The sequence below is a fragment of the Furipterus horrens genome, unplaced genomic scaffold (assembly GCF_987537825.1).
Source record: "Furipterus horrens unplaced genomic scaffold, mFurHor1.1.pri manual_scaffold_5, whole genome shotgun sequence".
Taxonomy (NCBI): Eukaryota; Metazoa; Chordata; class Mammalia; order Chiroptera; family Furipteridae; genus Furipterus; species Furipterus horrens.
The window spans coordinates 154,480,258-154,507,387 of record NW_028327175.1 but is presented as its reverse complement, the minus strand read 5'-3'; the positions used below and the strand labels follow the sequence as shown (position 1 = coordinate 154,507,387).

General features: G+C 35.6%; 1 protein-coding gene across 1 annotated transcript in view; it reads left to right on the top strand.

Moving 5' to 3' along the window:
- Positions 1-27,130, top strand: part of JMJD1C (jumonji domain containing 1C) — a 249,856-nt gene that overhangs the window by 1,149 nt on the left and 221,577 nt on the right. The gene's annotated exons all lie outside the window — the stretch shown is intronic.

Here is a 27,130-nt window from a genome sequence, read left to right as displayed (position 1 = left end):
CACACCAGTGTTTTCTTTCAGCAGTGGAGGAATGTGTAAGATTTCGAGGCGGGATATGCTCTGTCAGTGTTACAAAGCCCATTTTCACTGGGGGACAGGTTGGAGGTAAGGGGACAGAGTAGAGGCAAGACATTTCCTGAGCTCCCAAGGTTGGTTTAGGAATACATGATCCATGAAATGTATTGGTAAGTGCCCTCGGGCATTTAATTTACACTGAAAATTTCAAACTTGGGAATATTTTTTTCCTTTTATATACATGCAGGTTCAAAATTCCAAGTTAATATATATTTGTACTTGTATATGCCTGTTTTAATATTTCTATTGGAGTTTCCATGTGTTTCTGGAAACCTGTTTCATAACTATAGTCAATGATATGGTATCATGCGGCATATATTAATGTTGACTTGATATTGCAAAATACATTTGTTTTGCTTGTAGGTATTTCAGATATGAAATATACAGAACAGAGGTAATTTTCATCAGTTATTCTTGTTGAAAGGCAGAAAAAGAATCTTCCTTGAAATTTGATCATGATTATTCTACAGTTCTGGGAATTCAATAACTTATTTTTGTTTGTGTAAAAAGCATGTTCTGAATTTATTTCTCCTTTTACTGTGATCTGAAATTGTCTTAGCTTTTATGTAGAAGCTAGTTGGATTTAGTTAAGCATTTTAATATTACTTCAAGACAATCATAGAATGCTATTTTGTGTTTTCCACAGTGTTTTTAGTAGATACATGAAAATTAGGAAATGAAGTTTTAAATTATGAATATTATTGGTGACATTCAAGTTATCAAAGTTAAATATGGACATATTAAAAACAATTGCTTTCTTAAATGGATATTTAAATAATGTAAAGAGGGATTTACATATATCATGTTTGTAAAAAGCAAAGTATTAAGCTGGATTTTTAAAAATGAAAAATATATAGGAATGGTGGGGAAAGAACAAGAAGTTTCCTTGGGTGTATACATATGGGAAAACTTACTGAATTGTACACTTAATATATGTGCATTCATTATATGGAAATATTACCTCAAAAATACGTTTTGAATCATAACTATGTGAACCTTTGACAGTTCTCCTTTATCTAACAGTCTTTATTTGAAAAATTTATTCTTATAGTGCAATCTGAGTTTTTTTTCAACCTAGAACCTACAATGTTAGTTACTCCCAGACTTTTGTACATTCATATTTTGTTTACATTATATGTCCTAAAATAATGAAACTTGCAACAGTTTAGCATCAGCACATTTATTAGAAATCTTGGCTATACATGTATATATGGTACATGTTTGGAAGAATAGCTATAAAAACTTGAATTTATTTTCCTTTTCTAGCTTTTAAAAGCAGTCCACATTACTTGACTCATGGCTGTCTTCCTCCTTAAAAGCCAGCACCATTGTATCTCTCTAACCATTTTTCTCCACTCCCTTGCTTCCCCTTCCACTTTTAAATGCCCTCATGATCATGTTGAGGTCACCCAGATAATCCAGAATAATCTCCCCATCTACTAATTAACAACCTTAATTCCATATGAACCTTAATTCAGCCCTTTGCTGTATCATTGTCACATAGTTAAAGGTTTCGAGTATTAGGACTCATGAGCATCTTCGGGATGGAATTATTCAGTCTACCACACTATGGTAGCAACAATATTCTTCTACCATAGGGTCATAATATGATTTGATACAAAAAAGTTAAGGCTAAAATTAATTGTATTTTTTATGCTAGCAGTTTCAGTGATATCACTATCTGATCTCTTAAGTAAATGAGTTTCATGTAGAATTTTACTAACTAGTCTTGGGTAATTTCACCTATTTTGTTTGTGACATTCAAAAATGACTTAAAAACCTTCTGGGTTGCCAATAGGAATTACATTAACCAACAAAAGATTTTATCTGAAGCCTTTTATTTCAGGAGGACCAAGTTGTTGAAAAAGTTGAAATGCATAAATATATTATGAGACTTCAGCATGTTGAATTCTTTTTTTAGCCCCATTGCTTAGGGAGGTTTTTGCCTTGGTATACATGTTGAACATTATTATTGCCCTACTTTTTGAGGAACTTTCTGGAAGATTCATAGTATTATGGGCGGAAAGCTTGAAATGGAGAGGTACTATTGTTTAATATTAAATAATACTATCATACTTATTAAAGAACAAAATTTGATTTACTTGTTTTTATTTTTTAACTTACCTTCCATAACCTGGCAGTCATTTATTATCCATCCAGTCATTTACCTGTCCATCTTCCCTGATTCTTAGGGCACATCAGCCCACATAAACTAAAGGGTCGCTGGTTCAATTCCCAGTCAGGGTGCATGCCTGGGTTGGGGCGGTGCAGGAAGCAACCAGTCAGTGTTTCTGCCTCACATCACTGTTTCTCTTCCTCCCTTCCCTTCCTTATAAAATCAATAAACAGGTCCTTGGGTGAGAATTTTTAAAAGTTTTAAAAAACCTAAATGCAAGAATGCCCAATATGTTTTTGAAAATGAAAAGTAACAATCAGAGGTTTACCTTATTAAATTTCTATAAAACTTTGATTATTAAAACAGTCTGGTCCTGTGTAACAAGAAACAGCGGGGGAGAGGAGTAAATGTTTTTAAAATGACTAATTTTGAGTTAGAGAGAATTTCTTAAGTAAGACACAGTATACTGAAGTCAAAGGAAAAAACTTATTAATCCTATAAATGATAAGTGAAGGCATGAGAAATGTAGTGTGAACATGTAAAAATAGAAAGAGACTAGGAAAACACATGCCAGATATGAAAAGAAAAGGAACAGACATGCCTTAAATATAAAAAGAGCACCTATAGATCAATAAGAAAAAGAAATCACACAAAATATGCCAAAATATGAACAGGCTACTTGTATGTTTTTAAAAATAATAAGGCTTATAAATACCTGAAACTCAAAAAACACACAAATGCAAATTAAAGCAAAATACCTTTTTTTTTTTTTTTTTTGCCCATCAAGCAAAGCTTATGACTAACATCCAGTACTGCTTAGTGTGGGAAAACTAGTGCTTTCATAACCTGTAGTTAGATGTGTAAACAGGTACAATATCTATGAAAAGTAGTACGTCGTTTCAGCTACTAAAACTATGTACATGCACCAAGGCCCTTCCATCTACCTTCAGAAATATTTGTAAAGCTTGAAAATGGTAAAATTATGGTTACTTGTTTCACCCAACCACAAACTTCTCTCTCTCATATTACAATAAGGCCCTAATTTTCAAATTATTCCTATTGTTTTGCCAATACAAATCCTATTCTTAAGCTGACTGGTTTGCTTTTTCTCATTCTATTCTCCCTACCAAAACCACTTTACATACTCTTCTTTTCATATCTAATTGTCAGTTACTTTTCAAAATTCAGAATGTCCCATTTCCTCAATAAATGCATCTTTCAAATCTGTATTGCTCACTTCTGTGGACTTGTGCAGTTATCAATGCATATCATCCACTAAGCATTTAAAACTAATGAATGATTAGACAATACGTGACAATATCTTACATTTCATTAAGGTATAACTTACAACATACAAGTTTTAAACATATAGTAGGTGCTCAAATATTTATTGAATAATTGTATATTTATTGAATATACTATCTCATTCACACAGCCATTTTGTGAGATTGTCTTATTCTAAATTTTCTGTTCATTACTGATGTATCTATTATTGCTAGTTCTATTGGTCATTTACAGCAATCGCTCACTGTAATTGTAAATGTATCTATTTTTTATAATCTCAGCATTATGTGTTTTAAGTCATTTCATCGGTGCTTATGAAATTAAAATTATTACATCTTCTTACTGAATACATTATTTTATATGATAAAGCCTCTTTATCCCACCTAACGCTTCATGCCTTAAATAACAGTGACTTTAACATAGTCATATCTTTAATTAGCATATTCTTGAAATTTTTCCCCATTCTTTACATTCACCTTTAAATATCCTGATATTTCAGATGGATTTGTTAAAATCAGCAAGTAAGTATATTATGTGGGTTTTCTCCTTCAGCTTTGATAACCTGCCTTTTAACAGAAGCATTCAGTCAATTTACACTTAAGTAATTCCTAATATATGTACATTAAATGAAATTTATATATATCATTTTGTGCCGTTAGTCCCATTTTGTTTTACTTCTTTGTCTCTCTTGCCTTTTTAAATATTTTTATTTTTATTACTCCAGTTTTTTCCTTTATACTAGTCTATATGTTAAGTTGTCTATTCTTTTAATGGTTACTCTAGAACATCTGTATCCAACATACTTTTCTGCAATGAAGATATTCCTGTGCCACCTAAAACCATAGCCATTTAGCTATATGTGGCAAGTAAGAACAAGCAATGTGGCTAGAATAAATGAGGAACTGATTTTTAAATTTTATTACATTTTAATTAATTTAAATTGCCACATGAGGCTAGTGGCCACAGTATCAGATGGCACAATTCTCAAATTTCCCACACTGTAAATCTGGCTGCATCCTCATGGTGTGGTTTAACATCCTCTTCTACCCATGTATGTCCTCCTACAAACCTGGAGTTGAGTATCAAAGCTTGATTATATGCAAATTCAGTAATTTTCAGTGAAAATACTTCAGTGGCTGGACTGTGTACTTCCTACTGTATTTTATAAGGAGAGTCATAATATATGGTCGTTTACCTGTTTGTAATGCTCATATTGATCACATATGAATGGGGAAAATGAGACTATGTACACTTGCCCATATATTTGTAAAGAAACTCTAGAAAGACAATTGAATTAATAAAAATGGGTACTTAAAGAGGTGGCAGATTAAAGTGGGCTGATGAAGGCAGCAATGAAAGTGAAGTTATTCTGGATATAGCATTTTATGTTGCTTTGGTACCTAATAAGTAATTTTTAGTAAATGGAAATTTTTGGTCCTTGTCCTTCATATCATACTGAAGATCAAAATATCAAAGAATGAGGTAGAGAAAATAGCACTTTAAGAATGGATCTCCCTCCAAGATTTTCATGAACACCAAAGCTTAACCCTATCCACTGGAAGACTGCAATGAATACAAGATAAAAACTGTTGAGCATCACCAATTTTAGTCATACATATTAGAATCTTCTCCTGTAGGTTCCACTGATCACTAAAACATTACATACTTAGATCATATTCGTTTAATCTCTTCCAGGAATATCCTCATTAAGTGTCACTTTATAATTATATCTTTGATCCTTAATTACTGAGTAAGAGTTATTCATTTGCTATAATAATATTGTCTTTAAAAACAGCTGAATGTTACATAATTCTCTGTATCTGCTACCAGATTCAGAATTTTCTGTCAGTAAGTTTCTCTTTAACATTGGCATACTTCCTTCTCCCTGAAGAAAGAACTGCATAACCTTTTTTTTTTTTTTGACCTGAGAAATGATTATAAAATGAAACCAATAATAAAATCAAAGCTGTTCTAATTGGAGAGGCTGAGGATGAGAATTCAGTACTCAGGTTTCTTGCGTTCCTCCTATACCCTCTGGTGATTCACTTTTCCAACAGACCTCTTAAAGCAATACGAAAACCAGTAAGGCTTAGTGAAAATCACTATGAAAATCAATAGTATCTTCATAAGACTCAAGATAGCAGAGGAGTAAGTGGAAGCTACAGTATCTCCTTCCTGGACCAAGTTGGAATTACAATTATATTATAGAAAAATCATCCTGAATAACCAAATGAACACTAGCAGGAGAGAAGCCTTATAACCACTGACAGATGGAAGAATCCACTTCACCACAATGTGACTGGTAGGGAGTGTCAAGGAGATGCGACAGGGCTGGCTGGGCTCCCAGGCACACAGCACAAGTTCACATACAGCTGTGCAAAGCACTAGGGTTTCTGCCCACTGGGGAGAGACAGCTGGAAAAGCAGAGAGCTTCTTAAAGGGATAATGCACAAAAATTCTGTTTTCAGCCACTTACCCTCAGCTCTGGCAGAGTAGACTAGAGATGCCTGAGAAGAGTCTGAGATTGGTGGCTCTGGAGAGAGAACTAATGGTCAGCCTCCAGAATCCCTGTGCAGTCATTCTACTACAGGAGCTATCTTTCTCAAGCAGAACACACCCCTCCAAGTAGCAGCAGCCTGAGGGGACGAAAGAGCCCCGCCCAGGGAATTACCCTGAGCCACCAAGTGGTGCTTAGGCCCAGATGCTGAAGAGTACAGCCAGAAGACTTTCACTCTTTAGGCATAACAGGAAGCCTACAGAGGCAGATTACTGGGATCTCTGAGACTTTAGCTGACCCTCCCCAGTGCTGGTTAAAGCCAGCCTTGGTGCAAGCCTGATTCATTCTGCACACAAACAGGTCCACAGGGAACCACATGCTGTAGATCACTAAGAGCTCCAAACAGATTCCCCAGGGCCAGTCATAGGCAGGGTTTGACTTAGGCATGCACCAGAGTCTTTTCAGATCTATGTAATACAGAGAAACAAAAACAAAGAGGTAGACAAAATGGGAAGATAAAGAAACAGTCCCCAAGTGAAAGAACAAGAGAATTCTCCAGAAGAAAAACTAGATGAAATGGAAGCAAGCAATCTATCAAATACTGAATTTTAGAGTAATGATTATAAGGATACTCAACAGATGAAAAAGGACATTGAAACCATAAAAAAGGACCAGCCAGAAACAAAGAATGCAATTATCTGAAATAAATAATATACTGGAAGGAGTAAACAGTAGGTTAGATGAAGCACAGGATCGAATCAGTGATTTGGAAGACAAGGTAGAAAAAAACACCCAAGCAGAACAGCAAAAAGAAAAAAATTAAAAAAACAAGGAGACCTACAGAAACCTTTGCGACAACAGAAAGGGTAACATCTGCAGAATACCAAAAGGAGAAGAGGGTGAGCACAGGATCGAGGCCGTACTTGAAGAAATAATGAAAACTTCCCTAATCTTGTGAAGGAAAAAGACATACAAGTCTAGGAGGCTCAGAGAGTACTAAAGAATTTGGACCCAAAGAGGACCACACCAAGACACATATAATTAAAATGCCAAAGGTTAAAGATAAAGAGAGTATTTTAAAAGCAAGAGGAAAGAACTTAGTTACCTATGGGGGAGTTTTCATAACAGCTGATTTCTCAAAAGTAATTTTGCAGACTAGAAGGATTGGCAAGAAATACTCAAAGTCCACGGGAAAAGGAGACCTACAGGCAAGATTCTTCTACCCAACAAAGCTATTGTTTAGAATCAAATGGCAGATAAAGAGCTTCCCAGACAAGAAAAGATTAAAGGAGTTCGTCATCACCATACCATTATCATGGAAAATGTTAAAGGGACTTATTTAAGAAAAAGAAGAATAAAATAGCAAAAAATACAGATCTGTCAACAATTGAATAAAAAACAAACTAAGCAAACAAGAAAAAGAGACAAAGTCATGGATACAAGAGACCAGTTTGATCGTTGCCAGATGGGAGGGGGTGTGGGGGAATGGGTGGAGAGGTGATGGGATTAAGAGATACAAATAGATAGTTACAGAATAGCCATGGGGTGTACGGTCATCGGCAGCCGTCCGTCTCGATAGACGATGGTGTAGCTTCTTAAGAGTCTATCTGCACCGCCGAGAATGGCTGTGCAGTCCGACTCGGGAGTGACATGGTATCTGTCTCCTCCCGTGTTGAATCGACATCTTGTGATGACGCTGAAGCTACAGAGCCTGGGCAGGGTGATATGGAGGGTCTGCTGTTGCCCATGCAGCAGACCCCCCCTCTCTTCGCAGCTGAAGGGTCCAAGGGAAAGACGCAGTCGATACAGCTTGGCTTCAGGTGCGCCGCAGGAGTTGCCGGTGTTGACTACAACGTCAAACCGCCTTAGGGACTCCGGCTCCGGATTTTCTGTCGGGGTTTACTCCCTTAGCCTTTCCCCAGAAGAGGTATGCCGCAAGGCAGCGGAGGTTTTTTGGAGTCAGAGTTTTCCTTCTCTGATGTGCCCTGACTGGAAGATCGAACCAGCGACACTTAGCTCGCAGGCCGACGCTCAATCCACTGAGCTAAACCAGCCAGGGCTGAGCCATGGGGTGTACGGTACAGTATAGGAAATGGAGTAGCTAAAGAATTCATATGCATGACCCATGGTCATGAACAATGGTGGGGGGATTGCCTGAGATAGTGAAGGTATTGCATGGAGGGGGGCAAATTAGGACAACTGTAATAACATCAATAAAATACAATTAAAAAATACAAATATTTTGTTGATTACTATTAAAAGAAATATCAGTACATTTCAGAATTCTTTAAAATTTAAACTACATTTAAGTCATTTCCTAAGATATCAATTATTTTAACTGCATTTTCAAAATGCTGTATATTGCATAAAGTTATAGTCTGTTAAAGATGGTATATATGTAGATCCTCTGTAGTTTTTTTTTTCCATGTCCTCTGCAATGAAGTCCATTCTCAAATGATTCTTCACCTGTGTTAACATTTTAGAGGACTATTATGTTTGTATTTCTCAAGAACCCTACTTTAGTGTAATTTAAAACTTGGGGAATAGGAGACTGACATTATGTACATAATAATTTTTTAATGTGTTTTCTTCAGGTCTTAATATTTTGCGTCTTGATAGAATTTAGAAAAGAGTAGATCAAAACATATCCATTTTAAATCACAAATGACTATACTTTCTGGATCTTGACTGAGACAATTACTTGTGAAATTTTAAAATGTATGAAAAAAATGTTTAGTTTTAATGAATTCTAAAAACACAAAAAGGGTAAAGGTATCATAGATGCATTAAGTACTAATTAATTTTCTAGTCTCTTATTATTTTTATTATTATATTGAACTGAAAAGAAATAATCCAGATTTTGACAAAAATTTTTATTTAGACTTTGTCCAATTAATTTTTTTGTTTTACTTTTTAATGCAGTTTTGACTTTGACAAAATTAACAATCAATGGACACATTTCCTATCTTTTAAGATCTTCAATGGCATCTTTTCTATTAATAAAACAATAAATACAAGTTTTTTCCTTCAACCTTTCCTTCATACTTGACACATCAGAATTAGATCAACAGTGCACTTAAACCGGTGATTCTTTTTAGCTGCAGTAATGATGCCACAGAATTATAGAAAGTAGGATTTAATCTCTTCAGAATTTAAGCTATTTCCTTTATTATTTCTGTTCCTTTAAATTATGTGGAATATTATAATTTATGTTAAAGTTAGAGTAACCTCAAAGTCAGAAGGAAAATATACAGACTCAGTGGAATTTCACTGCTCACTTAGTGGTGCAGAAGAAAATGAAAAAGGTGACACATGTTGAATTTGATTACAGGAAAAATGGAGAGGATATCTAAATCTAAATCCACCACCATTTTGTACCCTTCAATATTAGATGTTTCTGTTCCTCTGTTTCAGTCTTCCACATACTGTAGTATAGACTGCTCTTTACTCAGGTGAAAAGGTTCTTAGAAGCTTTGTAGAAATAATGTGGGAACATGGGGAAGAACTGTGATGAGGTCAGGGAAGCTATAAGCCTTTGAGTGCTTTTGTGCAGTGCTATGCTCAATGGGAGGCTCTGTATAAGGTCAAGCTTGAGAAACTTGCTTGTTAAGAATGTGACTATTTACACTTAGAGTGCCCTGTTTTTATTTTAGTCCCTTGGGCAGATTGATTTTTATTTAAAAGTCGATTTATCTTGTGTTTCTCTGTTTATAAAGTGCTTATATTTTGTCCCCAGACTTATACCAATTCCTTACAAATAACCTGAAACATAAATATAATAATAAAAACTGTATTGCAAAGCAAGGAATTTCCTGGTGATTGGAAGAAAACTGGAATCCCTGCATTGTAAAGAAAGTGGTGTCTGTTGTATCTTTGGCCCCTTGACATATGAAATATTTGATGTTATCAAAACTGTCCTGAATTTCTTTACTCCTGTCATTTCTTGAACTCACTCCAGCAGGCTTTTGCCGCATTACTCCAGGGAAACTGCTGTGATCAAGGCCTACAAATGACCTGTTTCTTTTAAAATCAAATGTCATTTCTTAGTTTTTATCTTATCTGACCTATTAACAGCATTTAATATGGTTAATCATCCTCTCTTCCTTCAAATATTTTGTTTACTTTGCTTTTATGACATTGTGCTCACCTGATTTTTTCTGCTACTTCTTTCACTTCTCTTTTGAGATCTCCTTTATTGGTTTTCCTCATTTTTACAACCATTAAAGGGCTCAGTTCTTGGACCTCTTTTCTTTACATTTACACTCTAGTTCTTGAACATCAAACCTATTCCTCTAACCTTAAATACCATTGATATGCTTGTGATTCTCACATTTATATCCTAGATGGAGCCCTGCTTCTGAAACTGAGATCATAATGAAACAGCCTATTCATTGTCTCCATTCAGATGTCTAATGGGCATCTCAGAATGAACACGTCCATAACTGACCTCCTGATACTATACTCCTAAATGTGCACTGCTCTGAGTTTTCATCATCCAGTAAATGGTAGCTCCAACTTCCCAGCTCAGGACCCTTGAAGTACTCCTTGACTACTTCCTTTCATGTTTCATATCCAAACTGTCAGCAAAATCTTCTTGGTTCTACATTTAAAATATATCCAGAATCCCTCTCCCATGGCTACCACTCTAGTTTAAGACAACATCATCTTTTGCCTAGATTTTCCAGTAGCTTCCAACTAGTTCCAGTAGCCTCCTAACTAGTTACTAGTAATAACTAGGTACCTAACTATCCTAACTATAGTGCTCCTTAACCCATAAAATGCCTACAGCAAGTATTCAGATCAGGTCACTTCTAGGGCCAAATGCTTCCAAAAGCATCCAGACTGATTCAGAGTAAGTCATAAAGGACTTAAATGGCCTGAGAGGGTCTACATTATATACTGTTTCCCATCAGCCCACTTTGACCTCATGTTCTGTTATTCTCTTGATTTGTGTGTTCTTTTCCAGGCCCATTGGCCTTTTTGCCATTTCTTGAATATTTCAGGCATTGTCCTCCCCTATGGCCTTTGCACTTATTTCTCTGCCTAGAATGCTCTTCTCCAAGATAACCACATGACTCATTCCCCCATGTAAGTGTGTTCAAATGTTAATTAGCTTGCTCAATGTGGACTTCTCTGACCACCTTATCTAAAATTGACCCCCTTCTTTCCTTTCTCAACCTTTTGTATCTCCTTTCCTACTCTACTTGCTTTGTCTTTGATTTCTATAAGATTGAACATTTTACTTATTTTTCTACACTAGCATTAAGTGTGATGAAATGGATTTTTGCCTGTTTTGGTAACTGCTGTATTCCAAGCACCAGAACATTGCCTAGTAGCTAGTAACTTCGTCGTCGTCGGCAGCCGTCCGTCTCGAGAGACGATGGTGTAGCTTCTTAAGAGTCTATCTGCACCGCCGAGAATGGCTGTGCAGTCTGACTAGGGAGTGACACGGTATCTGTCTCCTCCCGTGTTGAATCGACATCTTGCGATGACGCTGGAGTGTCCTCTCCAGTGAAGCTGAAGCTACAGAGCCTGGGCAGGGTGATATGGAGGGTCTGCTGTTGCCCATGCAGCAGACCCCCCCCTCTCTTCGCAGCTGAAGGATCCAAGGGAAAGACGGAGTCAATACAGCTTGGCTTCAGGTGCGCCGCAGGAGTTGCCGGTGTTGACTACAACGTCAAACCGCCTTAGGGACTCCGGCTCCGGATTTTCTGTCGGGGTTTACTCCCTTAGCCTTTCCCCTGAAGAGGTATGCCGCAAGGCAGCGGAGGTTTTTTGGAATCAGAGTTTTCCTTCTCTGATGTGCCCTGACTGGAAGATCGAACCAGCGACACTTAGCTCGCAGGCCGACGCTCAATCCACTGAGCCAAACCAGCCAGGGGAGCTAGTAACTTATCTGTTAATTAAAATACAAAGCAATGTCCTAGAATTTTCCGAAATTTAACTAATTCTTTGAGATACATTACTTTTTTTCTCCATCTGGCCTGATGATGATGTTGACCTTGGCCACATCAATGTCACAGAGTTTTTCCACAGCCTGTTTGATCTGGTGCTTGTTGACCTTGACATCTATAAGGAACATAGTATGTTGTCTTCTATCTTTGTGATGGCTGACTCAGTGGTCAGAGTGATGTTGATGATGGCATAGTGGTCAAGCTTGTTGCCCTTGGGGGCACTCTTCTAAGAATATTTGAACTGCTTTCTCAGCTGCAGTATCTTGGGCCATTAGAAAGTGGATAACATTCGGATCTTTCTCTTTCTTTTTTAAATATGTTTTATTGATTATGCTGTTAAAGTTCCAATTTCTTTTCCCTCTGCTCCCCTCCACTCAGTGAGATACGTTACTTTTATAGTAAAAAACCTAATAAGGTCAAGAGAACTTTTTGATATACACATGTATGAAATCAGAAAACTTTGCAATTGTTATGCGTTCGGTTTCAGTAAACATTTGTTGAATGAATAAATACTAAGTATATATTATGTGGTCAGCATTGTAGGCTAAATCTAAAATAAAGAGTAAACCCACTCTAAAGTAATTTATATTCATACTTCTAGTGGAGGGAGCTTTGTTGAGGGATAGCTGATGTACAATAAACTGCATATATTTAAATGATATACAGTATACAGTTGATCCTTGAACAACATGGGTTTGAACTGCTTAGGTCCACAATATACTTGGTTGTTTTTCAGTAAATACCTGTGCTGTTTTCAGGATACAGAGGGTTGACTACTCCATTTTATACAGGGGACTTGAGCATCCAGTAATTTTGGTATTATATTTGCAGGTACTGGAACCAATGCCCCTGCCCCACCTCCCCATGGATACTGAGGGACAGCTTGAGTTTTGGGGGATATAAAAATTATACATGAAATTTTGACTATGCAGGGAGGAGATGATAGCACCCTAACCTCTGCATTGTTCAAGGGTCAACTGTATAAACATATGTAAAACACTCAATCAAGAAATTAAACATATCACTTAATCCCCAAAGTTTCTTTGGAATCTCTTTGTAAACCCCCTCTTCCTACTTCTATTTTTCCTCTCTTCCCCCGCTTTCTCCGAGTATCAGGCAACCATTGACCTGCTATAATTATATCTATGATGATATTTATACAGAGTTCTGGAAAACGCAAGCTAACCATATAGTATGTTGTCTTTTTGATCTGGCTTTTAAAAGAAATCCTCACCCAAGGACATGCTTACCAGTTTTTTAGAGAGAGGGGAAAGGAGGGAGCGAGAAGGGGAGAAACACATCAATTGGTTGCCTCTCATATGCACCCCGACTGGGACTGAACCTGCCCTGACTAGGAATTGAACCCATGATTTTTCCACTTACGGGACGACAGACAGCCCAACCAATTGAGCCACAGTCACCAGGGCTGCCTCGCTTCTTTTACTCACGATAAGTATTTGGAGATACATTCATATTGTTGGATGGATCAATAGTTTCTTTTCATAGCTGATTAGTATTCCATCATTCATATTCCAGCATTTCTTTGTCTCTTTATCTGTTGGGCTATTAAAGATAAATGTGCTATGGAAATGTACTTTCATTCTTAAAAAAAGTACCTAGCAGTAGTGTTTGAGTCATACACCAATTGTGTTCCACTTTTTAAGAACGTGCCATACTTTTTCCATGCACCAACATCATTGTTATTAGTTGTGCATGGGAGTTCCAGATGTTTCATATCCTCACCAACATTTGGCATAGCCTTTTTAATTTTAGATATTCACATAGGTGGATAGAGGTATTTCATTGGAATATGTTTTTAGTTTTTTAATTGTAGTAAAATACACATAACAAAATTTACCATCTTTACCATTTTAAGTGTATAGTTAAGTGGTATTAAATACATTTATAATTTTGTGCACCCATCACTGCCACCCATCTTCATAACTCTTTACATCCATTAAAGAAGATAACTCCCCCTTCCTCCTTCCCTTCATCCCCTTTTACATCACCATTCTGTGATTTTGACTATTCAAAGTACCTCATATATGTGAAGTCATACAGTGTCCTTTTGTGATTGGCTTATTTCATTTAGCATAATATCCTCAAGATTCAGTCCTCTTGTAGCATATGGCAGAATTTCCTTTTTAAGGCTGAATAAAATTCTATTGTATCTATAGAATCACATTTTGGGTACTCATCTGTCAGTGGACACTGTGGTTGCTTCCATGTTTCACCTTTTGTGCATAATGTTACTATAATTTTGGGTGTACCTGTATTTCTCTCGAGATCAGGCTTTTAGATTTTTGGAGCTATATACCCAGAAATGGAATTGCTGGATCATATAGTAAGTATTTTTTAATTTTTTGAGGAACTGCCATACTGTTTTTCACAGTGGCTATGTCATTTTACATTTTCACCAACAGTGTACAAGTGTCCTAGTTTTTCAAATTCTTGTCAACACTTTTTGTTTTCTTTTTACAGTACCCTGCCGCCATCTGCGGTTTTGCTTTTCTTGCAGTCTGAAAATATTAAATGTACAATTTCAAAAATAAACAACTCATAAGTTTTACATAGTGTGTCATTCTGAGTAGCATGATGAATTCTCCTGCCATCCTGCCCTGGACATGAATTATCTTTTGTTCAGAGTATCCACGCTGTATCTACTACCCTTCCAGATGTATACTCTACCCACCCATTAGTTATCCACCCATTAGTTATTTAGTAGCTGTCTTGGTCAACAGATCTGTTGTCTCCATGCAGTAGTGCTTTTGTTCAAGTTATCCTTATTTTACTTAATAACAGCCCCAAAGAGCAGGAGTCGTGGTGCTGGCAATTCCGATGTGCCAAAGAGAAGCTGTAAAGTGCTTCTGTACACTAGAAGGTCAGTAGTAGCCTAATATCATGTCACAGTGCTTCATCATTCACCTCGCTTCATCTCATCAAGTAGACATTTTGTCATCTCACATCATTACAGGAAGAAGGGCATTTTGAGAGAGAGATTATATTCACATATGTTTTATTAAAGTATATTTTTATTATTTTTATGTTAGGGTTAATCTCTTACTGTACATAACGTATAAATGTAACTTTATCATAAGTATCTACATGGAGGAAAAAACATAGTATATATACTGTTTGGTGCTGTCCACGGTTTCAGGATTCCACTTGGGGTTCTGGGACTATATCCCCTGTGGATAAGGGAGGACTGCTGTATTTGATATTAGCCATTCTAATGGGTATGTAGTGGTATCTTCTTGTGGTTTTTATTTGCATTTTCCTGATAGTGCTTTTGAGCATCTTTTAATGTGATTATTGGCCATATTTATATCTTCTTTATAGAAATGTGTATTTAAGTCCTTTGCCCATTTTTTGAATCTGGGTTTTTTGTTGTTAAGTTTTAGAAGTTCTAGATATTAATACCTTATGAGGTATGTGATCTGAAAGCGTTTGTTTCTATTTTTTGTATTGCCGTTTTACTCTGTTGATGGTGGCTTTGATGAACAAAATTTTAAAATTTTCACCAAGTCCAATTTGTCTATTTTTCTTTTGTTACCTGTTCCTTTGGTATGAGATCTAAGAAACTATTGCTAAATTCAAAGTTATGAAGTGCTCATTATATATCTTCTAGGAGTATTATTGTTTTAGGGCTTACATGATTCATCTTGAGTTAATATTTGTGTATGGAGCTAAGAAAGGGTCAACTTCATTCTTTTGCATGTGAATACCCACTTTCCCAGACCATTTGTGAAAAGGCTGCCTTTTTAAGAAAAAACAAAAACAAATATGAAACAGAACTATCCTTTCTTCATTGAATGTTCTTGACACTATTGTCAAAAGTTATTTTACCACATATGTAAGACTTCCTTTTTGAGTTCTCTATTCTATTTCATTGGTCTTTATGTTTGTTTTTATGCCAGTACCACACTGTTAATAATTATGGCTTTGTAGTTAGTTTTGAAATCAGGCAGTTGGAGGCTTCCAAATTATTTTTCAAGATTGTTTGGCTTTTTAGGATCCCTTGAGATTCCATATGAATTTTAGGATTGTTTTTTTCTTTAATTTCTGCAAAACAAAATCACTGGGATTTTGGTAGGGATTGCATTCAATGTGTACATCACTTTGGGTAGTGTGTTATGTTAACAATGTTAATTAAGTCTTTCAACCATGAACATGGTATGTGTTTCCATTTATTTATGTCCTTAAATCTTTTTTTCAGCAGTGTTTTATAGTTTTCATTGTACATGCTTTTTGCCTCCTTTGTTAATTCTTAAGTTTATTATTTCCCATGCTATTGTAAATGGAATTGTTTTTGTAATTTCCCCTTTGCTGAATTCAGTTGTTAGTTCTAACTGTGTGTGTGTGTGTGTGTGGTGATCTCTAGGGTTTTCTGCAAACAAGTTCATATCAGGCACAGAGATAATTTTACATCTTTCAAATCTGGATGCCTTTTATTTATTTTTCTTGTGTAATTTGCTTTGGCTAGATTATGTTGAGGTAGTTTGCACCTATTTTTAATTTATTGTGCATTTTTATCATTAAAGGTGTTTAATTTTGTTAAATTATTTCTGCATCAACTGAGATGATCATATGTTTTATTTTCCTTAATTCTGTTAATGTAATGTTACATTGACCAGTTTTCATATATTGAACCATCTTTGCATCTCTGGAATAAATTTCATTTGTTGGTTGATACTTTATGGTTGAATTTGATGTGTAATTTTCCTCAATTTTATGAATTTTTGAGATTTTATTATTGATTTCTAACTTTGTCCCCTTTAGTCATTGTACATACTTTGTGTGATATCTACCTTTTTAAGTCTGTTAAGACTTTTTGTGGCCTAACATATGGTATACCCTGGAAAATGTCCCATGTGCACTTGAGAAGAATGTGCAAGCTTTTGTTGAATAGGCTGTTCTGTATGTTAGATCTAAATGGTGTATTTATTTAAGTTCTCTATTTCCTTGTCTTCTTTCTACTTTTATTCATTATTGTGAGTAAGGTATTGATATCTCCAACAATTACATAGAACTGCCTATTTGACTCTTCAATTCTGTCAGTTTTTAAAAATTATATTTTATTGATTATGTTATTACAGTTGTCCCGATTTTTACTCCATTGCCTCACTCCACTCTCTCAGGCAATCCCCCCTCCATTGTTCATGTCCGTGCGTCATGCGTATAAGTTCTTTGGCTACTCCATTTTCTGTACTGTACTTTACATCCTCAAGGCTGTTCTGTAACTACCTATTTGTACTTCTTAATACCCTCACCTCCCATTCCCCCACATCCACTCCCATCGGGCAACCATCAAAATGTTCTCCATACCCATGACTCTGTCTCTGCCTTTTTCTTTCTTTCTTTCTTTTTTTATTTTTATTTTTGCTTAGTTTATTTTTTAGATTCAATTGTTGATGGACATGTATTTTTTTCCATTTTATTGTTGCTAGTTTTGATCTTCTTTTTCTTAAATAAGTCCCTTTAGCATTTCATATAATAATGGTTTGGTGATGATGAACTCCTTTAGTATTTTCTTGTCTGGGAAGCTCTTTATCTGCTGTTCAATTCTAAATGATAGCTTTACTGGGTAGAGCAATCTTGGCTGTATTTTCATGACTTGTAATATTTCTTGCCAGTCCTTCTAGCCTGCAAAATTACTTTTGAGAAATCAGCTTACTGTCTTATGGGTACTCTCCTGTAGGTAACTAAGTTCTTTTCTCTTGCTTTTTTAAAGATTCTTTATCTTTAACCTTTGGCATTTTAATTATGATGTGTCTTGAAGTGGACCTCTCTGCATCCTTCTTGTTTGGGACTCTCTGTGCTTCATGGGTTTGTATGTCTATTTCCTTCACCTAAATAAGGGAAGTTTTCTTTGACTATATTTGTAGATAGATTTCCAATTTCTTCCTCTTTCTCTTTTTCTTCGGGTACCCCTATGATGTGATTGTTGGAACTCTTGAAGTTGTCCCAGAGGCTGCTTATACTATCCTCACTTCTTTCTTCTTGTTCTGATTGGTTGTTTTTTGCTTCCATATGTTCCAAATCATTGACTTGATTCTCACCTTCATCCACTCTACTGTTGTTTCCCTGTAAATTGTTCTTTTTTACAATTAGTGTATCCTTGGTTTCTGACTGTATCTTTTTTTATGCTGTTGAAATTCCTCACCAAGTTTCTTGAGTGAGCATCCTTAAAAGCAATGTTTTGAACTCTTCATCTCATATATCTTCTATTTGTTTAGTTCTTTTTCTGGAGTTTTGATCTGTTTGTTTGTTTGGGCCATGTTTCTTTATCTCCTTGTTCTGTCAGCCACCCTGTGTTTGTTTTTATATATTAGGTAGAGCTGCTATGACTTCGTGTTGGTAGCGTGGCCTATGTAGTAGGTGTCCTGTAGGGTCCAGTGGCACAGCCTCTCCTATCATCCAAGCTGTGTACTCAAGGTACGTTCTTTGTGAGCCGAGTACACCCTCCTCTTGTTATTGAGCCTTGGTGGCTGTTGGCAGATCAATGGGAGGAGGGATTTGCCCAGGCCAGTCAGCTGCAGGGACTGGTTGTGACCATTAACCACCACCTCCACCCTCCGTGCAGGGGCAGGATGGTGGTGCTGTAACTAGTGTGCAGCTGTCCACTGGGTGACAGGCTCTGAGGTTTTCTGGGTGGTGGGGGCCAAGGTCAGCCCATCCTGTGTTCTGCCCAAGGCCACTCTGCATGAGCTATAAAGCAATGTGAGATGGCTGTTACTTATTCTGGGCTGGGAGATTCCCAGGCGAAGCCACGCTGTGAATCTACAGTGGCTGCTGGTAGTGCCAGGACTGGGGCTCACTGAAGCCAGCTGTTGCTTGTTTGATAGGTTTTAGGAAGTTATGAAGCATGAACCAAGACCAGCCACTCATGTGGAAAAACAGCTTGGGTGGACCTGTAACTTGGGTGGGGCAGTCTCCGGGGATCTCCAAGGCAGATCAAACGGTGTTAGACAGGTTGATGGCGTCTCAAATACGGTACCAGCTTGCAGGCTCTGTTGGGTGTGGTTTTAGAAAAGGGACAATGGCCTCTGCTTGCCTTGATATCAGACACTTCAGTTTCTCCCTGTGTACCACTGACGCCTTTCAAGCTGCTACCCTTTGGAGCTCAGAGGGAGTGAGTCTGAGTAGGTGAGTCTGTGTGTGGGTTCTTTTAAGAGAAACTGCTTGGGGCTTCGCAGTTTCTTCCACTGACTCAGTTGTTGCTAGTTTTTGCAGCCAGAAATTGTGGGGACTTATCTTCCTGGCACTGGAACCCTGGTCTGGGGGGCCTGATCTCGGGCTGTGACTCCTTGCTCTCGAGATATCCCTCCGGAATTTTTATCCCCGCATGTGGGTCAGGGACCAGTCCATTCTGTGTCTGTGCCCTTCCTACCACTCTGGATGGATGTGGTTTCTTTAATTCAGTAGTTTTCATTTACCTGGATTTTGTAGTTGTCAGACTATCATTCAACTCGATTTCTGACAGTTCTGAGTTGTGGTTATTCTACGTTTTAGTTGTAATTTTGATGTTGTGCGAAGAGATGAACCACATCTGCCTACGCCGCCATCCTAACCAGAAGTCCCCCAATTCTGTCAGTTTATAATTCATATGTTTTGATGGTCTGTCATATGGTTATCATCAATGTTTATAATTGTTATATTGTCTCTTACAGGACCTTTTATCAGTATACACTGTTCTTTGTCTCCTATAGCCATTATTTTTTTTTAACTTTTAATTTTATTGTGTGTAACGTAAGTATAGCCACCCCTGTTCTCTTACAGTTACCGTTTGCATGGAATGTCTTTTCCCAACTTTTCACTTTAAACGTTTTTTATGTCTTTGGATCTAAAGTGAGTCTCTCGTAGACAGCATATAGATTGTGATTTTCTGCATTATATGTCTTTTGATTGAAGAGAGTAATTCATTTACATTCAAAGTAATTACAGTTGTTATTTTGCTATTTATTTTTTATATGCCATATATAGCTTTTTTTGTCCCTCATTTCCTGCATCACTTTTTTTGTGCTTTCATATTTTTTAGTGAAATCATTAAATTCCTCTTTTCCTTTTGTGTAAATTCTATAGCTATTTCTTTGTGTTGTCATGGTGATTACATTAAACATCCCAAATTTATAACATTTTAACTTGATTTTATACCAGCTTAACTTCTATAACAAAAAAAAAAATTCTGCTTCCTTATCGCTCCTACCCCACTCATTATGTTGGTTGATGTCTCCAAAATTCCATCTTTTTACATTTTTTATCCCAAAACATAAACTTAATTATTATTTAATTTATTTATTACTGGCTGGTACAGAACTTTATTGAAGTGGTAGGTATATATCTTAGATTGTCATTCCTGATACTTTTTCATGGGAGAGTTTTTAAGAGTGCCAGTTATGATCTGATTCAGTGAGGCTCCAGTGAGGTTTTCCATGGCTAGGTCAATGATTAGGTTTGAGCTGGTATTACATTTTTAGTACTTTCTTGGAATGCATCCTTGACCTCCAGCTCAGGTCCACAGACCTTGCGTCTTTCCTGTCGAGTGGCAATTCTGTATGCCCCCCCATTGCCTGCACAACACCACTTCTGGCTCCAACCACTAATTATTCTTTTAAATGCATTAGGCTTTTAAATAATATAGAAAACAAAATATGGAATTACAAACCAATGTTACAATACTAGCCTTTAGACTAATAATTAAAAAAACATATTGGTCTCTTAAATATTAAGTAACAAACATTATTACAATAATACCAACTTTTATAAGTAACCATCCAGTTATATTTATCAAGGTGTTTCTTTTCTCCATTCAGCTTTGAGTTACTGTCTAGTGTCCTTTCATTTTACATTGTAGTACCCTTTGGCTTGAATTTTAATAATTTATATCGATTTTTGTTTTATAACTTAGAATATGGTTTATTTTGGTGATTACTTGAAGACTATGCAAAAAGAGTGTGTATTTCACTTTGCACTGTAGAGTTTCTTTAAGAATGAGTTCACTTGCTTGGTAGTGTTGATTTTATTCTGCTGGTGGGATATAGTACATACATGTCATATAACATAAAATATGCCTAAAATTTTTAAGTGATCATTTTAATGGCATTAATTACATTCAGGGTTGTGCAGTCACCATCCCTCTCTGTTTATAAATTTGTTTCATTACCCCAAACAGAAAATGTACACATTAAACAATAACTTCGCATTTCTTCCTGCTACAGACCCTCTCCCCAAATCACCATTAATCTAATCTGTGTCTAAGAATTTGCCTATTCTAGATACTTTATATAAGTAAAAGCATACAATATTTGTCATTTTCTCTTAGTTTATATCATTTAGCATAATGTTTTTAACATTCATTTGGAGCAAGTATAATAACTTCCTTCTTTTCATGGGTAAACAGTACTTCACTGCATGTATATACCACATTTTGTTTATCCATTTATTTGTTGATGGATATAGCTGGTTGTATTTCAATTGTTGCTATTGTGAATAATGCTGCAGTGGATGATGCTTTACAAATATTTAAAATCTACCATCTTCCTAGTTTTTAATTTCCTCTTCTGTTCTTTACTCTTTTTTTCTGCCTTCTTTTGAATTATATATTTCTCTTGATTACATTTGTTTCCTTTATTATTAGGTATAATTCTTTGGTTGTATTGTTTGCTTTATGATTATACTCTTATGTTGTTAACATATCACAGTGTACCAAGTGAAATTTAATTGCGTCATATATAATCTAAGAAAATTATAACCACATGTATCCTGTTTCACTTTTAAGTTTTCTGTTGTCATATTTTTTGTTTCTTATGTACAGTATAAACACCACAATAAATTATTATCCCTTTAAACTTGTCAATTATCTTGTACAGATATTTTGTTAGTATGAAGTTATTTTATATTTACCCACAAAATCGGCATTTCCAACGTCTTTTTTCCTTCGTATAAATGCAGATTTCTATCTGATACCATTATTTTTTTCTGCCTTAAGGACTTCCTTAAATATTTTTTGTAGAGCCAAGGCTTTTGGTGATGAATTATTTTAGCTTCTGCACATCTGTGAAAGTATTTTTTTAACCTTTTAAATAAGTGTATTTTTCTGGATATAGAATTCTAGGCTGACAGCTGATTTTTAAAAAAGAATGCTTTAAAGATATGCCTGCATTGCTTTCTGACCTTCTGTGTTTCAGAAAACCAACTACATTTGTTTGTACATAACATGTCTTCTTTTTCGTTTGGCTACTTTTAAGATTTTCTCTTTACCAGGGACTTAGAAGCAGATTGGTGATTGACCTTTGTGTCATTTCATATTTCTTGAGATTGAGTTTAATTGAGATTCTTTGATCTGCAGGTTTAGTTTTTATCCAATTAGTAAAATATTTGGTCCTTAATTTTTCTCCACTAGCTTTCTCCTTCATCAAATTTAATTATACATATGTTATTCAGCTGTAAGTTGTCCCACAATTCAGTGGTGCTCTTTTCATTTTTTTTTCCAGCCTTTTCCTTTTCTACATTAATTTCATATCAATTCTGTTGCTTGATCTTAAATTCCAGTAATATTTTCTTTGGTAATATCTCATGTGCTCTTAGTCCATCCAGTGTATTTTTCATCTTAGACTTCATTGTTTTCATCTACAGAATTTCAGTTTGAGTTTGTTATCTTAAAAAATATCTTCCAGGTCTATTCTAACAGTTTTTGATCTTTTAATAGCTTTTTGAACATATGGAATACAATCATTAACTGTTTAAATCTCCTTCTCCACTAATTGTTTTAAAAAATATGTCATTTGTGTCCCTTTGGGTTGTTTTTGATTGAATAACATTTTTTTCTCATTATGGGTAATAAATCCTGCTTCTTTGGATGCCTGGTAACTTTTCTTTGAATGCCAGACACTGTTAATATTACCTTGTCATGCACTAGATTTTTTTTTTTTTTTTTTTTTTTTGGTATTCCTATAAATATTTGAGTTTTTTCTGGGATGCAGTCAAGTTACTTGAAAATAGTTTGATCTGGGGGGAGAGCCATACTTTAAGATTTTTAAGTTGCAACCAGAGCAGCTTTTAGTCTGGGGCTAATTATTCTCCATTACAAACCCTTCTGAGTACTTTATTTATGCCTTGTGAATTAGGAGGTCAGTCACTCCTAACTGCTGAGAAGTTCGACTAGTTCAGGCTCTTGTGAGCTTTGAGAATTTTTCTCTCTGATCCTTTCAGGTGTTCCCCCCACACCTTTAATTTCTTAAAGCACATGGGTTGAGTGTTATATCTAGCCTGGAGAGGCTACCAAGTAAGAACATTGCTTGACTTTTCAACCTTAGGGCATAATAGCTGACAGTGTTTTGTTTGTTTATCTCTATCTTGCTAGTCCTTGGCTTTTAAAGAAACCAAACTAAAAACCCCAATAAGTAAATAAATTGAAGTATGATTTGTACTGAATGCGTATCACTTTCACACCATCATAAAGTCACATAAGTTGTGCCATAATAAGTAGGGGACCCTCTATTTGTTTACATACATCCTTTAAATGGATACAGCTTTTATTGTTTCTAATTCAGCACCTGGCACTTTCTGATGCATAAGTACATAAAAAATATTGAGTAGTTTTAGTTTTAACATGGCTTTAAAAATATTATGTACACAGACTATCCTTTGTGTCATAAAAGAAAAATAAAAGTTTCATGGTTTTATTTCTTGTAATACCTTCAATGATAGTCCTAATTTTCTTATGCTATCGGCAATGCAAAGTCTTGAAGAAGTTTCTGAACAACCATTTGTGCTTAAGTGTTAAAGGGAGATTAATTTGGAAACTGTCTACTGGATGGATTACATATTTTGTTAGAAAGCATGTTATAGGTATTCTTCACTGTAGTCATTTTCCAAGTGTGATCCTCAGACCAGTAGCATCAGCATTACCTGGGAACTCATTGTCTTTCTGTGATGGTAAAAGCCTTAGAAAATATTTAACACAATCCCAAATCTTTAGCCTATGATGAAGGTTATTACAGCAAAGTCATCATTAAATGGTTGGGTTCATTGAAAAACGAAAACTTGGTAGTGGGAAAAATACATTAAAAAATAATGTAGACTTCCGGCCAAGATGGAGGCATAGGCAGACATGCTGCATCTCCCTCCACAACTAAGAAGGAATATAACTACCTCAAAACTAGAAACAACCAGAAGTTCCAGAAAATCAAACTGCATGGAAGTCCAGCAAACAAAGATATAAATAAGAAATACTCATCCAGACAGGTAGGAGGGGCGAAGTCCGGGCGGAGAGGACGCGGTGTGGTGGCAGCGGCAGGCTGGCAGAAAGTGCAGTCACACGTTTTAAAAAGTCAGGAGGGACACCTGGGGAGCATTCCCAGGTCCTCACCAGACCTTGAAGCTCACGGTCCCAGCCTCATTGCTTATGACTGCAGACCAGTGAAGGTTAGGGTGGAGGCAGAAACTGCTGGTCTCTCAGCAGAGTCCGCTTGTTTAAAGGCCCCCCACGGCCCTAGAACTTCTTTTTCATTGTTTGGAAGAAAACAGTTTATATCTATAATATGATGGAAGTTACTTTTACTTAGTATATGGCATTATCACATATAGGGTTTTATGATATATTTATAAGGGAGACCCCCCCAAAACCAGAATTTATTTGTAAAACATTGTGTGTGTGTTCTTGCATGTTTAAACTTCAGTCACCTTCAAAGTACTCTCCATTGAATGCAGTACACCTATTGATACGTTTTTTTTCCACTGCTCGAAACAGTTTCTGAACTCATCAGTTTTGATGCCTTTTGATGCTTCTGCAGCTTTTGTTTCAACTCTTTGACATCTGCAAAACATTTCCCTTAGAGGACTTTTTTCATGCTGGAAAACAAACAAACAAACAAAAGTTGCTTGTAACCACATCAGGTGAATATGGAGGGTGGGGCATAGGAGTCATGCTGGTTTTGGTCAAAAACTTGAACACTCAGAGAGGTGTGGGCAGGTGCACTTGTAAATCACCCATCATAAAGTGGGCAAACATGTCAAAAGAAATTCTCAACAATACCAGCCGGTACACTTAAATATATAAGTGGGTTCCTAGAACACTTACTAGCTGGGGAAGCCTGTACTACAAGGGGCCTGTCCTCCAGAAGATAATTCCAGTTTTTTTGGAGGGGTTCTGCCCTCATATTTCATAGTAGCTTTAACATTTTTGAATGAGAAAAGATTCCTATTACATGAAAATGTTGACATTAAATTCTTTTTAGAAAGCTTTGAATAGTTACTTGCTTTGACATTTTTGGATGAGAAAAGATTCCTATTACATGAAAATGTTGACATTAAATTTTTTTTAAAAAGCTTTGAATAGTTACTTGATCATTTAAATTTTGAAAAGTGTTTTAAGTAAAAGATTTAGACACTTCATAATTGGGAAGCTTTTATAAAATGACACATTTTTAAATTTTATCATCACTTATTATAGCCACAATTTTTAATCAGAAATTTGACAGAAGTTCTGGTGTTTAATTCATAGGAGTGGTACCTTGAAGGACAGAGTACTTTAATTTTTACATTTGGCTTTAACATTTCTGCTCTTAAAAAATGAAATACCCAATTAAGTAGCACCCTATCTATATATCAATATGTACGTTGAGTGAAAATGCTTCTTGTAATATTGAACTATAATTCTTTGGTAACCTATTGTGTTTCATTACTTCTTTCAGTAATTATCAAGTTCCTAGAGATGTAGAGTGGAATGTATTCAAGATGATTTGGGTCAGAGTATTTCTTCAAAGTATTTGGCATTTGTCTCTATAATAATAGAAAAATCTGAATGTTCCTATGACAAGTTTAGTTTTATTGGTGTATCTTACAAACTAACTGAGTTGTCTATTAATGTAAATTAGTTGCAAAATGAATTAAGTGGACTTTTATTACAATATTCATACTTTAAAAAAATTGCACCTGTAAATATCTGTTAAAATTATCCTTACAATTTTATTTGAATCTATAGTACACTTTGGAATAAAATTTAAAAATTGACTATGTATTTTTAACAGATGGAAGGAAGAGTTTTATACATTGTGAAATAATAAACAGTTTTAGAATAAAGCACAAATAGAATTTATAATCATATTTTAAATGTATGAATTCTGTGAAGAGAAAGGGTTGACTTTGTTACAGTTTATTATGAAGCTGAGGTTATGTGTCATTACTTATATAAAATAGTCTTTGTTCAGCTTCTTATAGCACTAGGAGAATTGTGTAGTTCCATTGATTGGTTCTATGCAATGGAAATCTGACCTTTAGCAGATGTTTGAGAAATTGCCAGCACAGCATGATCAGCCAACTAGACAGTTTTACCCTTGTTATTTGACAGACCTTTAGTGGTTAGGAATATGCCAAAGAAATTTTAAACTTTTTCATAATAACAAAAGTTTTCTAAAATACTAATAACACTTTGAAAAATATTGACAAAATGAGGTAGATTATTTTTCCCAAATCATGGATTACAGTTTAAGTAGTTTTTAAATGTTTACTTATTAAAAAAAAAAAACTTAAGAAAATCCTAACTGAATGATATTTTACTTTGTTATTTAGAATATTTGTGACTATGAAATTGTCTTTAAGGGTGATGTATGCTATTTCTTTACCCAGGTCATATTTTTCCTTCTGTAGGTTAAACATGCAGGTATCACTTATTTTTTTTTGTTTTTATTTAATTGTAAGTATTTTTAGAATTAAAGATGTCATATAGGTTAAATGTATCAGAGAGATATTGTCCTATCTGGAATTCCTAGCTAGGAGCAGGATGCTGTACTAATGTGTGTTAAAAAGCCTGTTCTCTGAAGAACAGTAATTTTTAGAGGGTATAAGGTTCAGTTGCGTAGTTGTGGGAGTTCAGCATGAAAGTCTTAAGCACTGTTTCCTTCAACTTCATCAATTGAGAGTATAGGAAGGGGGAGAAGGAGCACCTTAATGTTTAAGAATCAAGTGATGTATTCATAGTTATCAGTATTTGGGAGGCTGGATCTTTTCCTGCAGATGCTGCTGTTCTATAGGGCTTTAGTGTTGCTATACATTGTGTCAGATGTGGCATTTTAAAAAAGATTTTATTTTAAGGAAAATTTAAAAAATATAACTGACATATTTCCATTGTATGGTTTTATAACATTTATGCATTACATAGGTTTATATACTTTTTAAAGTATATTTTGTTGATTATGCTGTTAA